General features: G+C 34.2%; 1 protein-coding gene across 6 annotated transcripts in view; it reads right to left on the bottom strand.

Annotated features, from left to right (window-relative positions):
- Window positions 1–13834, bottom strand: part of RIMS2 (regulating synaptic membrane exocytosis 2) — a 618814-nt gene that overhangs the window by 471968 nt on the left and 133012 nt on the right. The window lies entirely within an intron of this gene.

Here is a 13834-nt window from a genome sequence, read left to right as displayed (position 1 = left end):
CAAACAAATAATCTGAACTCCAAAGAGCAATAAACCCCACCAAAGAGAAACAGGACACATTGTTCACCTTAGGGAGGGCACAGGAAAGAGGTGGCCACCATGCAGGCAGGTAAAAGAAAATTTGTTAAAACTTTAACAAATTGTAAAAGGCCAGATGTGGGCTAACATGACACTTTGGAATAGCTAGGAGCCCAGACTTAAGAGAAGTTTACCCTTACTTGCAAGCATTTTTCCACAGGCCTCCACTGGTTGCTCATGAAGAAGATTGTGAGCAGGGCATAAGAACAAATAACCCTTTGAGGTGCACATGTGCAGATGTAAAAGAGGTGAATAGTGGCTGCTGGGGCACAGGCACAATTTCCCAGACTCTCTATCTCAAAAAAGCCAAAGCTATAAGCCGCAGGGAGAAGAATTAAATTCTGTCATCCCCAGGGCAAAGGCAAAGATCCACTGCAGCTAGGGAAAAGGTTGAAGGAAAAAACCCTGTATACCTATGAAAGAGGGACAGGAAACCATCATCAGCCAAGATCCTACCCACAAATCAAAGGCTTTTTATCACTAGAGAAGGGGTAGAAACTCCTTCCCCAAGCCACTCAGAGACACAAGGCAGATTTGCTTTCATGGGAAGGAGGGGCTAAGAACTCTGAGCAAGCTTATCTGTAAGGCTCAGGTGGACAGGGCCTATCAAAGATGGAGGGTGGGAAAACAAAATAGAACACCCTTGCCCCTACCACAGGCCTAGCATGAAGAAATAAGCATCAATAGTCTGCCACTGGGGAAGGGGCAAGAACATGGGCAGAGACTCCCCCTCTGCGGCACAAATGGAAGGGAATGGCTGAGGGGGTAGCAAAACACTGAAAAAAAATAATTTCTGGTACTCCTGCATACATCCTAAGCACAGGGCAACAACAGCCCACTGTTAGAGGAATTTGAAGACTGTCGTGCACTAAAGATAATGATAGTAACAACAAAATCCAAACCTATCTGAACTCCTGACCCAATTGGTGATTTAATCCCTAACACTAATGGTCTGACAGAAAAGGCATGCCCACTTTAAGGCATAAATACAATTCAAAACCATGACTCAGGGAAAAATAACAAGAAATAATCCATTGTCAAGAGAAAAAATAATCAGTGCATAATCAATTAGATTCAGAGATGATAAGAATGATGGGATTATCAGACACAGACTTTAAAATGATTAAAACTATTAAGGTAAAAGATACATAGAAAAAGGTAGACAACATGCATGAATAGATAGGATATTGAAACAGAAAGATGGAAACTGTAAGAGTCAAACAGAAATGCTGGAAATAAAAAATATGCAATCAGAGATGAAGAATTTCTTTGATGGGCTCATGAGTAGGCATGAAAGAACTGAGGGAAAGGTCACTAAACTTGAAAATAAATCAATAAAACTTATCCAAACTGAAACAGAGCAAAACAAAAAAAGAGTAGGAGAAGAAGGGAAACAAAAACAAAAACAGAGCAACCAAGACCTAAACTGATCTAACATGTGAAATTGGAGTCCCAGAAGAAGAAGAAAGAGAAAACAGAACAGGAAATATCTGAAGGGATAATGACCATGAATTTTCCAAAACTAATGAAAGGCACCAAATCACAGACACATGAACCTCAGAGAGTCCTTTGTAGAACAAATACCGAATACATATATACACACACACCTAGACACATCATAGCCAAACTTCTAAAATCCAAAGAGAAAACTGAAAGCAGCCAAAGAAATGACACATTATTTGAGAACCAATGGTAAGAATCACAAAAGATTTATTCTTCAGAAACCATGCAAGCTAGAAGACTTTGGAGTGACATCTATATAACATATTGACAGAAAAAAATTGTCAACCCAAAATCCCATAGGCTGTGAAATTATGCTTCCAAAAAATGAAGGCAAAATAAAGACTTTCCAAGCAAAGAAATGTTGAAAGAATTCATTGTCAGAAGACCTTAACTGTAAGGAATTTAAAGTAAGTTCTTCAGGCAGGAGTATGATATTCCTTGGAAGTATCATATGGAAACCTGGACCTACACATAGAAATAATGTTTATATTAAAAAGAAAAAAAGTCTCAAATCAGTTTCCAAAAAAGAAAAAGAAGATAAAGTTAAACCCAAGGAACGTAGAAGAAAGAAAATAAAAAAGATTAGAGAAGAAATCAGTGAAACCAAATGCTGGTTCTTAAAAAAAAAAAATCAATAAAATTGATAAACCTCTAGCCAAAATGATCACAAAAAAGAGAGAAGCTAAAAATTACGTACAGCAAAAATGATAGAGGACCATCACCACTACAGACTCCACAGTTAAACAAAATTAAATATAAAAGGTTATAAAAGAATACTGCAAACAATCTATGCCCATAAATTCTACAACTTACATGAGCAATAAACCTTGAAAGACAGAAACTGGCACACCTCACTCGAGAAAAAATAGCCTGACAAGTCCTATATCTATTAAAGAAATTTAATTCATAGTTTGAAAACCTTTCAAAAATAAAACTCTAGTTCTAGATGGCTTCATTGGTGAATTCCACCAAATATCTAAGGAAGAAATAATACCAATTCTACATAATCTCATCCAGAAAATAGAAGAGCAGGAACCATTTCCTAACTAATTTCCTAATACCAGCATTACTCTGATACCAAAACCATACAAAAATATAACAAGAAATGAAAATTATAGACCAATATTCCTCATGAGAAGCTGCAAAAATTCTCAACACAACATTAGCAAGCCAAATCCAGAAATATGTTAAAGAATAATGCATCACAAACAGGTAATGTTTACCCTAGGAATGCAAGGCTGGTTCCATATCCTAAATTCAAGCATATTAACAGATAAATTCACCATATTAACAGATTAAGGAGAAAGAAACATATGATTTTGTCAAAATATGCTAAGAAAGACTTGACTCTGCAAACTAAGAACAGACAGAAACTTCCTTAATGCAACAGGGGATTTACAAAAACGCCTACAGCTAACATCATACTGTATTGTGCAAGACTGAATGCTTTCTGCCTAAAATCAGGAACAAAGCAAGGTGTCCTCTCTCACTACTCCTAATTGACATTGGACTAGAAATTCTAGCCAGTGCATTAAAGCAAGAAAAAGCAAGAAAAATAAAAAGCATAGAGATTGGAAAGGAAAACAAAAAAACTGTGTGCATACGGCATAACTGTCTATGTATAAAATCCCAAAGAAACTAGAAAAAAATCTATAATAAATAAATGAGTTTAGAAAAGTCACAAGATACAAGCTCAATATACAAAAAACAATTGTATTTTTATATACTAGCAATGGATAATTGGAAATCAAAATTTTAACAAGTAATCTGCAATGGTATCAAAAAAAAAGAAAAGACTCAGGTATAAATCTAGCAAATACGTACAGGCTTTCTATGGTGAAAACTATAAAACACTGATAAAAAAAATCAAAAGAGATCTAAATAATAGGAGAAATATACGGTCAATGAGAAGACTCAATATTGTTAATTGTTAATAGCAATTCTCTCCAAACTGATCTATCAAGTCAATGTCATTTCAATCAAAATATCAGCACGATTTTTTTAAGAAATTGACAAGCCAATTCTAAAATTTATATGGAAAAGCAAAATTCCTAGAACAGGCAAAATATTTTGAAAAAGAAGAAGGTTGAAAGACTCACACTACCTGATTCCGAGACTTACTATAAAAGCTACGGAAGTAGTCAAGTCAATATGGTATTGGCAAAGGATAAACATATATACCAATGGAACAGAATAAAGTCCAGAAATAGTTCAATTCTTAAATGGTAATTAATTTTTTTTAAAGTACCAAGGTAATTCGAAAGAGAAAGAATAGTCTCTTAAGCAATGGGAAATTCATGTGTAAGAAATGTAATTGGAAATCCATGTGTGAAAAAAATGAGCCTCAACTCATATCTCACACCTTACACAAAAATTAATTCAATGGATTACAGAACTGTAACCAAAGGATTACAGAACTAAATATAATAGATTACAGGACTAAATATAACGACTAAAACTATAAAACTTCTAGAGGAAAAAAATGAAGAAAATTGTGGCCTTTGGTTAAACAAAGACTTCTTAGGTAGGTTAGCAAGTATTTCTGCAATAGGATATAAAAAGTATGAACCACAGAGCAGCAATATATAATATATAAATGAATGAGTATGGCTGTGTTCCAATAAAACTATTTATGGACACTGAAATTTGAATTTCATGTCATTTTTTTTTTTTTTTGGTGCGGAAGATCGACCCTGAGCTAACATCTGCCAATCCTCCTCTTTTTTTGCTGAGGAAGACTGGCCCTGGGCTAACATCCACGCCCATCTTCCTCCACTTTTATACGGGATGCCTGTCACAGCATGGCCTGACAAGCGATGCATCCGAACCAGCGAACCCCGGGCAGCCGCAGTGGAGTGCACGCACTTAACCACTTGCGCCACCGGGCAGGCCCCGAATTTCATGTCATTTTTATAGTTACAAAATATTATCATTTAAATACTTTTTTCAATCATTTAAAATGTAAAAACCATTCTTAACTCACTAGTTATACAAAAACATGTAGTGAGCCAGATTTGTTTTTCAAAATTCACTGAAGCATATACCTCAAAGGAGTGAATTTTACTGTAAATAAATTATATCTCAAAAAAACTGACTTTAAAAAAAGTTAGTCTCAAAGTGCTAACCTAAAGTCAGTAGGTAAATTAAAAATAGAGCTCTATGAGTGAGTCCTTATATCTACTTAATTACAAAAGCATACTTCCCTTTTCCACACCTAGTACCAATAAATTCAAATAGCTATGCCAGTTTTATTAACTTTTTCTGAAATTTCAGATAATACAATATTTTTCCCTGATAATCTCCCATCAGGCTTAACTGAAGCTCTGCTAATACAAAACAAGCTCCACTATAGGAGGTTCAAGCTTATAAAACATGTACCAGAACAGGTATAATTTCAAGTGGACCACTGAATGAGCTCTGCATCAGAGCTTCTCTTACCATTTAGAAGAATTATCTTTCTATATGAGAGATATATTGTACATTTCTACTGTACACCTGTTGATACACTTATGATCTCTGGCATACCTCTCAGTAAATGGGTGAACCTCACTGAAAGAAAGAGAAAGAAGGGAGGAAGAGGAAAATTAGAAAGAGCAATGCTTTGTTCCAATTCTAGAAGCACTGCAGTACTAGACAAGTTACCAAGGCACATTGGAACAAAAAGCAGAAGTCTAGTTAAGTGAACAGTGCTATAGTATAGTGCCTCAAGGGAAGTGGAGCCTCATGTCACACATGGAGAGGCCAGTCGCATTAATAGCAAAATTAGTAATTATGTATCCCAAAGTGCTAGATTAGAACTATTTAAAATCCTCTTACATAAGAACTGTAGTAATCCAAGAGACCACAGCATTATTAAGACTGCAGGGTGGGATCAAATGGTCCCAATTGTGGGAAGAAAAGAGATAAAAAAGCCACACTCCAGGCAGGACCTGACTACAATAGTTTGAGGTAATAAGAGAAGACTTTGAGAGATATTTTGTATATTCATTCTTCCAGTCCTATAAAATGAGAAACTAATATATGTGGTGGTGTACAGGTAGAGTCAGAAGCTAAATTACATTCCTTGCCAAGAAGAGCATATCTTCCCTTCCCATTTATAAAAATAAGCAAAATTCTCTGCTTCCTCACCCCAGTCACTCCTCAACCAATCAAATCTAGTTTCCATTCTACCTCCTAATTCTCACAAAGTTTACCAATGGGTCTCCCTGTACCTAAAGTTAGTGGACAAATTTTTTGGTGTCTATCTTGCTGACTTCTCAACAATATTCAAAATTATCTTCAATTATGTTCACTGCCCTCTTGGCTTTCATAACGCTCTCCTGGTTTTCTTTCTGTGCCTATGGCCTTTCATTTTCTTTCTCCTTTGAAGGTCAAGATTGAGGCCCTCTTGTCTTTTCATTCTATAGTCTTTTTTAGGCAGTCTTACCCATACCTAAGGCTTCAATTTCTACCAATATATAAATTAGTTATAAATGTAAGTCCTCAGCTCAGACTGCTTTTCTGAGGTTCAATATTCAATTGCCTAGCTTCAATATTCAATATTCAATTTGACAAGTAGAAAGTCTCAATGCCACCTGAAATTCAATATATGCAAAACTGAACTCATAATTTTCTTATACAAACCAGATTCCCTTCCAATGTTCCCTATTTCAGTAAATGGTGCTACCATTCAATTATACAGACCTGAAATCTAGAATTATTCTGGAAATATCTCTCTCTCAAATGCATAGTTTATCTATCATTAAGTCCTTTCAATTTTACTTCCTACATATGTCTTGAATCCTTCCACTTGTCTCCATATTCACTGCCAATACTATAGGCCTTGTTACCATTAATTCCCACCTAGTCTCCTAGCTGGCCTACTCGCATCCACACTTCTCCTCTTCAATCTATTCTGTGCACTGCAGGAAAAATCATCCTTCCTAAAACAAATTAATTGTCATCTCACTGCTTAAAATATTCTAATGGCATCTAACAGCTCTTAAGAAGAAGAAAAAACTTCTTATGAATACCTACAAAGCCTTGAATGCTCTGGCACACATTCACCTCTTCAACCTCATTTTTTGCACTGTTTCTTTCCCTTCTTTCTGCTAAAGCCATTCGGGCTTTCTTTCATCCTTTAGACTCACCATGGTGCATCTCATTTACAGGGTCTTTGTATTTTATACATGCTCTTGCCTCTGCCTAGAATGGAGTACAATGCACACTTTTTTCTTTCTTTCTTTCTCTTTTTTAAACCTTAGGTATCCAGAATAGAATTGATCATAAGCTGGGTAGCACTGATCCATGCTTGACTCCTATTTTACTTAATTATTTTCCCTTCCTCAATGCGATTTCCCTTCCCTCAGGTAACCAGTCTTGTATATTCACATAAATGGCATTTAGCCATTTACTTTTTTCTGCTTCTTATATTTGTCACTCAACTTATATTTTTATATTAAAATCTAAATAGGTAAACTATAGCTAATGCATATGGTGCTTACTGTGTATCAAGTAGACAGGTACTACAGCCATGCACCACATAACAACATTTCAGTCTATGATGGACCGAATATACAACGGTGGTCCCATAAGATTAGTACCACATAGCCTAGGTGTGTAGTAGGCTATACCATCTAGGTTTGTGTAAGTACACTCTATGATGTTCACACAATGACGAAATCTCCTAACGATGCATTTCTCAGAACATATCCCCATCATTAAGTGACGCATGACCATATTATTATTATTCTTATTCTGCAGAGTAGTTATTTTGCTCATGGTCACACAGCTGGTAAATGGTTAATGCCATATCCAAACTCAGTGTTCCTCCAGAATCCATGCTCTTAAGCACTATAGTTTTTATATCTTGTTCATGGATTTTAATGGCTGTATAATATTCCCTGTTTACATAAACTACATTTTATTCATCCATTTATTTTTTAACAGTTGGTCCTTTATAATTCATTACTATATAATATTTCTGTAATGACATATTTATAACCCATATACAGTTTTCTCTGGAATATGTATGAAGAAATATAATACACATACTCAAGTTCACTGAATATTTCTAAACTGCACTCCCAAATGGTTTAACCCAGTTAGCACACCTGCAAGCAGGGTATGAAGGTTCCACTTTTCTCTTGTCCTTTCCAATGTGTGATATTATTCAACTCTTTAAATTTTTGTAGCTTTGATAAACATGAATTGATGTTTCACTTTTTTTTTAAGTTCACACTTTTCTGAATCCTAATGAAGTGCAGCAAAATGGACTGCCTCTCCTATGAACTGCGTATTCACTCCATACTTTACCAATACTCTATAGGATTTCTTGTATTTTTCTTACTGATTTATAGGAGTAGCCTATACGTTAATCCTTTATAAGTTAAGCATAGCAAATATCCTAGTCTGACAACAGACTGTTAATTTTATACATGGTGCCCTTTGTTAAATAGAAATCTTTAATTTTGATGGAGTCAAATAGATTGATTTCTCCCTTCATGGTTTGTGGTTTTGGTGGCTGGCTATGAAAAATCCTTACTTACTCCTAAGTCAGTCACAAAAATTCTACAGTTTCTTCTAATAGCTTTATAATTTTGCTTCTTACACTTATGCTTTTAATCAATCTAAAGTTTATTTTTATTTGTGATAGGATGCAAGAATTTGATTTCAATCTTCTCCATAAACAGATTCCATTTTCCCAGCACCATTAAATAGTCCATCCTTTCTTCCACTGATTTGTGATGGCAATCTATCATATACTAGGTTCCCACATGTGCATAGATCTATTTATGGACTCTGTATTCTATTTCATTGGTTTTTGTGTTTGTTCTTACTCCAGAACAACACTCTCAGAACAAAACTCCAAATATAGTGAAAGATCTAAAAAAATCTTAAATATATAAACTTGAATATATAACTTTCCAATGATGTAAATCAGAAGTCAGCAAACTTTTTCTGTAAAGGGCCAGATATTAGATATTTCAGGCCTTGTGGGCCACAGGGTCTCTGTCACAACTACTGAACTTTGCCATTGGGATGCGAGAACAGCCATAGATAATATGTAAACAAATGAGCTTGACTGTTGTCCAATAAAACTTTATTTACAGAAAGGGGTAGCAGGCAGGATTTGATCTGCAGGCCATATTCTGAAGATCCCTGATAAAAAGAGTCAAAGATATATTCATATTTAATTCAAAACTTTTATTACAAGTAAATATTTAAAAGACATATACAATAATATATCAATTTAGAAATACTGCTTTTCTAATTTCTTATTTCATAAAGCTATTTAATCCAAATGTTTCATGTGTATTTTCTACATAAATGTCTCCATCAACACTAAAGCAACTCATCAAACTGAGTATTCTCCAAAGTAAATTTTTTTTACTTCTGGAAAATGTTCTTTGAGAAAATGTAACTTTTTCAATCCATTAATTTTCCTGGTAATCCTGCTGTTCCTGGTGATTTTATGCCCAGCCACAGAGGATTTTGTCACTGTTGCTGTTTTCCCATTTGTCTTATAGGTGTGCTTTCATGATCTCTATAAGCTAATCACTTACATTACTCCTGTTTTAAAGTAATCTTTAAAAGGCCTGTTTACTACAACTTCCAAAACTAGCCATTGTGAGGTCATACCCCTGGGTATTTCTAGATTGATGCTAATTTCTTTATCTTCCCTTTCACAAATTCCATCAGGTAATCTCTATAGTTACAGATGTGTTTGTTTAAGGTCCTTTCAGGATAATGTGTCTTCTCCAAGCAGTATTTTGTAGTTCAAACTAAAGAAACTGAGGGTTTCTCATAATAAGACAGATTTTATAAGAACTCAAAATAAAGCAACTTCCTTTTGTTAGAAGGATGATTTCAGGGAAAAAAAAAAAAAAACTCCATATATCCATATTTTCCAGAACATACAGTACTTTGGCTTTGTAACTTGTTTTGATGCCTGACAAAATGAATCCTCCTCTTTGTTCTCCTTTTTGAAAATTGTTTGATTATTTGTAAAACATTTTTCTTCCTATAAATATTTTAATCCTTTTATCCAGTTCTCTTGAAAATCCTGGTGTAATCTTCATTGAAATTGCACCACATTTATAGATTAGTTTTAGGAGAACTGACATCTTTACAATGTTGAGTCTTCTCTCCTGCAAACAGGGTGAGTTCATTTATTGCCAATCCTCAAAAAATGGTAACCGCCTATATGGCTTTACAGGTGATTTTTTTAACTCTAATTTTTCCGCCTTAACTTGCAATCCACCCCAAAGGAGTCCATGGATAGACCTGTATTTCAATTCAATTGTCTCCCCTTGTAATTGCTTGTATTATATTTTATGCATTTAAAAATATTATTTTGAGATGGAGTCCATAGGATTCACCAACTTGTCAAAGGCATCCATATAAAAAAACAGATTAAGAACCTCTATAAGATAGTCTCAGGTTCTATATGTTGTTTCATAAAAAAAGTAAAAGCAAGTTCTCCAACAATTTCATGAAGCCAATATAACCATGATACTTTCTACTCTTCACTTCCACAACTCCTCATTATTCTCACTGCACTTCCAGTATCACTTCCTTGGGAAGGTATTCTTTAATATCCCTGATTATGTCAAATCCCTCAGTCAAATATTTTCAAAGCACTATAGAATACTGCATTTCCACAGTTGTACCTTTTATTCATACACATGATTATCTGATTAATGCCTATCTTTCTAATTAGAAAATATAATCCACAAGGATTGTTTTGTCTGCTTCTGCTCTACATTTTATCCCATTGACTGGCATAATGCATGGCCCATAGCCAATTTCTCAATAAATATTTACCAGTGGTTGAATTAATGCTGAATAAACAAATGTGTATTGTGTGTATACTATTTAATAAGTGATGGAGCAAAAATATAATGTAAAGTTGAATATGACTCAGTCCTGACATCAGTAAGATAGGATAGACATATATGGACAAGTATAGATATGAATGGATGTAAACAAACTATAATACAAGGCAAAATCAAACATATACTAAATAAATACACAGGAAAAACGGTGCTAGAGCACAAAGAGCCATTCATTGTGAATGGTGTTGGCATGACTTCACAGAAGTGAGACATTTTTTAGTTTTTAAACACCCTGCACATCCTGGACTTGAAGGATATGCAAAATTGTGATAGGCAGAAAATGAAGAACGATTCAACCTGAAGTATTTCACATGCAAAGCATGAAAACAGATGGAGAATTCAGGAAGTTGAAAGTATTCTCATTTGGCATAAAGGGTATGTGAGGGAAGATCAGGAAGAGAAATGCAATAGAAGAAGCTAGAAAGGCAGCTTGGGGGAGAATATCTTGAATTTCACACTAAGGGTTACTTCCCATATTACCTGATATCCAACTTAGTTTGTGATATCAGAAGTTACAGAAATCAGGAAGACAAAGCTGAGAAATCTTATAAAACTATCTCAAATAAATCAGATATGTGGTTCAGTCTTTTTAAGCTAACAATATTTCTCCAAAACATTTTGCAACTATTGCACAAAAAAAAAAACCAAACATTGAAACACATGTGAATTCACATGAAGTTCTTTAGATAATATTAATCCTTTATCTTTAATATATATTTTTAATACAAATGGTTTGCTTCTATTTCAGGATGCCACCATAACCAATATCCAAAAGGCAATGAAATTTAGAAGGCCTATTTCTTCAAAAAAAAAAACTTTTATATAACCTTTGGAATTAAAATGATTATTCCATTCACAAGATTAAATAATCTTGATGTTAAGAGACTGAGATTTAAAATAGGTAAAAGTACACTCACAGCCTATTATTGACACTAGGAAATGATTCACCCTCAATACACAGATAGCCCTCTCTGATGCCAAGAGGAAAGTGTGTTTCATTGCTTCTCTGAAATCTGTTTCTTAAAGAAAAGTATTTAACAAACTCAATTCTGAAAAAGATAATGATAAATATAAGAACCATTTCAAGACCATTATAAATACTCTACCTTCAACTTCTTTCTGCTTAACCAAAATAAAGTACCTCCTTGAAAAAGACATTAAGTAGTAAAATACTTTTACGCACTGCTGCCTGAGTAAAACACCATGTGCTCATCATCTAAAAAAATAATAATAAAAAGAAAAAGAAAACCCTGATCACACTATTTACATTTTTTACAATTTGTGTGAACTTAAATGCATTTAATCTCAGATTGGGGTACATAACTGTAAACCTTGAACTGCCTGCTGCATGATGTAGTAGCACAATTGCTATTTATCTTGCTGTCAACTAAGATATCAGAATAATAATTAATAATAACTAATATAAATAAATATATAAGAACATAATTTTAAAAGTTGCACGTAAATTGCAAGCTGTAAACTAGTAAAAAATATTTGCACGACATTTTACACTGGTTCCTAAATCTTGCTGATCACCAGAATTACCTGGAGGGCTTTTTTTTTTTTAATAATGCAGGTTCTCTGAATTCACCCCAAACCTACTGAATTTTAATCTCTGAAGTAGGGACCCAAGAATCTAAATTTTTAAGAAGCTCCCAGATGGTTCTCAGAACTACTAGCATACAGAATCACTCATGATTTGAACCCTACTTTGCTCTATAGCTTAATCTATGGCTGCTCCTCCTCTAACATCTACACTACAACAATAACATTCTGCTACAGTTCTCCAAGCACATCATGCTCTTTCATACCTTTGCACACGCTGTTTCATCAACTAGAATATAATTTACTTTTTTTTTCAGGTAGTACACTCTTTTTCAGTATTCAAGACCTAGCTCAGATTTCAACAACCCTGTCTGATCCCCACCAAGCAGAGCCAAACATTCACTCTTATGTCATACCTCTGAACAATATATTATATTGTAATTATTATTATGTATATTGTCTGCCTAGGACCATTCATCTTTTGCCTAGCACAGTTTCTGACACACACTGGGTAATTAATACGTGCCTTATTTTAAACTGAGTTGAAGTATTTTAAATAAGCAAGAAAAGTTCAGTTATTTCAAGGAAATCTATTGCAGGGAAAAATAAAGATTTATCTTTAAAACATGATCTGAGTCCTGGTTTCACTACCTATTAGCTACATACTGCTGGCAAGTTACTTAGCCTTAGTACCAGTGTCATCATCTGTCAAGTTGGGATTTTAATACAGACTTCATAGAGTTACTATGACAATTAAGTAAGATAACATATAAAGGCAACCTAGCTCACTGTTTCCCCATTCTCTCTTCTCATTTATGTGTTCTTCATATCTGGGCTTAGACTTGGCTCTTCTCCTTATAGAAGAAGCATCTGTCCCCGTGTTCTACAAAGTTTTAGTATTGTCTGAGTGTTTATCCTTTTTATCTTTAAAGAAACTAAAATTATATATCGACTAATCAAATAGAAAACTATATTTTTATATTCTCAGTCTTCTTAACTATGATTATTATTCCAAGGTTTAAGTTGATCAGATATTATAAAGCTTTTTCTTTAACAGTCCAAATCTGTGAAACTCTTTAACCTTAATGTATGACTTGATTACTAACAAAACTGAGGCATTCAAATAAATATCATTTTAACACTGATTTTCCTCAGAGAATGAATTTGAAGTAGTGCTTTCTACAAGTTCATGGCATGCAGTTGTGGAATGTTATCATTAAATGTCGTCGCATACTTCTTTTATAGTGCTTTTCAAACTGCAGAGTGCAACCCAATACTAGGACATAAAATCAAATTAGCTGGCCAAGACACACAATTTTTTAATGAAATAGAATAGATCAGAGCATTGGAAAGAATGCAAGTAAGCATTTTATGCAAATCTTGTTTCTATTACACATATATATATTTGTATGTAGGTATGTGTATATTGGGTTATAGTGAAAAATATATTTCTTTTTATGAATGGAACTTAAAAAAAAGTATGAAAGGCACTTCTTTACTAATCAGCTGAGACAAAGGACTAACATTCTGTTATGATAAAAGGACATACACCATATAGATGGCCATTCCAGTCACTTAGCAGCTTTCTCATCTGAACTTCTAAATAGCTCCCTAAGTGACTGTTATAACTCTATGTTCGTTCTAAAATACAAATCAGATATCATCTTATGTGCTGTTTCTCTGCCTGGAATGCCTTTTCTCCCTTTCTTGGGCAGCTGCAGAGGCACTGAAACATCATACAGTAGGGCATGCTCAAGAAACAGTCCCTATAGCACTACCAAATAAATAAATGGGACACTGGAGACTACAGACCCCAACATAGTAACTAGCTT

The sequence above is a fragment of the Diceros bicornis genome, chromosome 21 (genome assembly GCF_020826845.1).
Source record: "Diceros bicornis minor isolate mBicDic1 chromosome 21, mDicBic1.mat.cur, whole genome shotgun sequence".
NCBI lineage: Eukaryota > Metazoa > Chordata > Mammalia > Perissodactyla > Rhinocerotidae > Diceros > Diceros bicornis.
The sequence above is the reverse complement of the archived record's forward strand: the minus strand, read 5'-3'. Positions and strand labels throughout refer to the sequence as shown.